General features: G+C 44.8%; 1 long non-coding RNA gene and 1 other non-coding gene across 2 annotated transcripts in view; one reads left to right on the top strand and one right to left on the bottom strand.

Annotated features, from left to right (window-relative positions):
• Nucleotides 1-2,500, top strand: part of LOC143306627 (uncharacterized) — a 61,937-nt gene that overhangs the window by 41,520 nt on the left and 17,917 nt on the right. The window lies entirely within an intron of this gene.
• LOC143306638 (5.8S ribosomal RNA) lies at nt 965-1,119 on the bottom strand. Its single transcript, XR_013063999.1, has one exon. It is a non-coding gene; the product is annotated as a 5.8S ribosomal RNA (ribosomal RNA).

Raw genomic sequence — 2,500 nt, forward strand, 5'->3', positions numbered from 1 at the left:
GCTGCAAACATACTTTTATCACAAGTTCTAGCCACGCCACGGAGGCTTCGAAGTTCCTTCACCATTCGCTTTCCTCTCTTTTGTTACACAGTTTCAGACTACGATCAGGGGTACCGAAACGCTGTATTGATTGTAAACAACCATTTTTATCTTGGAGCGGAGCGTTCCTTTACTCGTTAGATTTGTCTTGTCGCGTGTGTATTCGCTTTTTCGACGCTTTTTAACCATTTAACTTGTTTAGCGAAGCTAAACGCACAGACAGACAAAAAAAAAGGAACAGCATCGCGCGTCAAACAGCGACGACCCATCTGAAGCGATCTTTCATTTATACACCGTTTGTAAACAGAGAGATGTATAAAGCGCGGGGAATCATTCGAAACCCTGGGGCTATTCGAGCTTGCATTTCAGCAAATTATCATCTCAAACATTTCACTCGTTTGCTTTTTCTAAATTTATAGGAGAGCTTCTTTCGTTTATTTTTGACACACCTTTCGTAAATATCGTTTCTGGCAACGTCGGGAGCGTGGATTTCTACAAGTGAACAATCGCGCCGATCCGATAACTTCCAGCAGGATGGAGAATCTTTATAGATTATCTTCCTAGAACTCGGTGCTTTCACGGGCGGTCGTTTATAAATTTTAACGAACGACTCGCGCGCCGTGACGCACTTGCGCTAGTTCGAAGAGATATTTCGAAATTTGTTTCTCTCCTTTAACGGCCTGCATTTAGTGTATCGGTTGCGATTTTCGTCACATCGTTTCCACGACAAACGCCGACGAACTGCCCAACTATCGCTCGTACGTTGCGACTCTTTCTTTGTTTATCGTTCATTCATTCTTTCAATTTCGTTCGATAATCCCGCTCCGAAACGTTCTACTTTCGTTGAACGACGGCGAGATGTTTAGAAAGAAATGAATTACTCTTTTTTCGAGAAGCAAACGCAAGCAGTCTTTTGTTAAGAAAACGACCCTCAGCCAGGCGTGGTCCAGGAATTGTATCCGTGGACCGCAATGTGCGTTCGAAATGTCGATGTTCATGTGTCCTGCAGTTCACACGTTGACGCGCAATTAGCTGCGTTCTTCATCGACCCACGAGCCAAGTGATCCACCGTTCAGGGTAATCGTAAAATTTTGTATTTCAAACTCTTTAGATCTTTAGAGTGTTATTTTCATTATTAACACGCATCACATTCGATACCCACATCACTCTCCCACCCGGCGCGTGCGGGAGAGCGAATTCGGGCGTCGCCAACGTATTTGTTTGTTTGTTCGATCGTTGACGACACGATCGCGTCCAAGGACGGAAACCGTCGGAGAAACGCCCAGTGGCACGCTCCTCTCGACGGTCGGGCGTAAAGTACATTTAAAAACCTTGAAAAGTACGAACGCACACAAGGAATGCGAGCGCGCGTCCTGTCGCTGAATCGTGGGTTGCGAGATTCGAACAGACACACGGCCGGCGACGATCGGTCTAACTAATGGACACATAGTTTTTCAAAGACTCGCTATCGTCGCTTCTCAGCCGGTCCGTAAACAACACACATCGATCAGGCGGACGCACGAATCTTACCACGGTGCGTGTTTCGTAGATTCCAGGTTACCCGCAAGTACCTCTCTCTCCCTCTCGAAAGAGGAATCTCGATCCGTCCTTTTTGGACAATGGAGAAATCTTTTTATCGCAACACGGATGGCAAAGAAACAACCAAAGCGTAGGAGCGTGGGGACGAGAGCGACGAAAAGAACGTCGCGAAAACAAAGTTTCGACGGTTGCTCGTTCTAATACATCGTAGTTTCAACTCTCTCAGTTTTAACCACTCCTAGACGCTTCGTAAACTTTTAACAATTCTTCGCCTCCGCGAGTTTCATTTCGAATAGAGCGAACGCAACACGGACCAAAAAAACTCCGGTGATGCCAGATCATTTAGCAAAGATCAGACGGCGGGTCATCTGTATTCCTTTTCTCTCTTTTTTATATCTTTCCATTTAACTAGGGTGTCGCAACGACGGGTACATTTATATATTTATATATATTGTATTTCAATTTTAATGATCCTTCACTTTCGGTTTGTAATAATATGATCCTTCTTTCATTTCGATCCTTCATATTGTAGGTTAACCAACAGAAGTTTGTTTTTTTACGACTTGTATTTTTGTGGTTTGTTTGTTTGTTTCTTACGACTTGTTTGTACCCGATCAAGTAGACGACGACCCATAAGTATAAGTTAGAGAGATAAAGGTCGAGAGACCTCACGCAAGCGTCTTTTACTTCCATTCACATCAGCCAGAGAGAAATGGTCCGGCGTCGTGCTCTTTGGCGCCGTTGGTCGCACAGTTTTTTTGCCGGCGGTTCCGAACGGACGGGAGAAACGCGATGAGTAATCAAAGCGACCTCCGCACGTAACCGTGTCGGTGTAATTTTACCGCATCGCAGCGTTTTGGTATTTGTTTCTTATTGGCTCGAACCCGAGATTTATGTGTTTTGTGTCATGTATATGGTATTA

The sequence above is a fragment of the Osmia lignaria genome, unplaced genomic scaffold (genome assembly GCF_051020975.1).
Source record: "Osmia lignaria lignaria isolate PbOS001 unplaced genomic scaffold, iyOsmLign1 scaffold0016, whole genome shotgun sequence".
In the NCBI taxonomy this organism is placed as follows: Eukaryota; Metazoa; Arthropoda; class Insecta; order Hymenoptera; family Megachilidae; genus Osmia; species Osmia lignaria.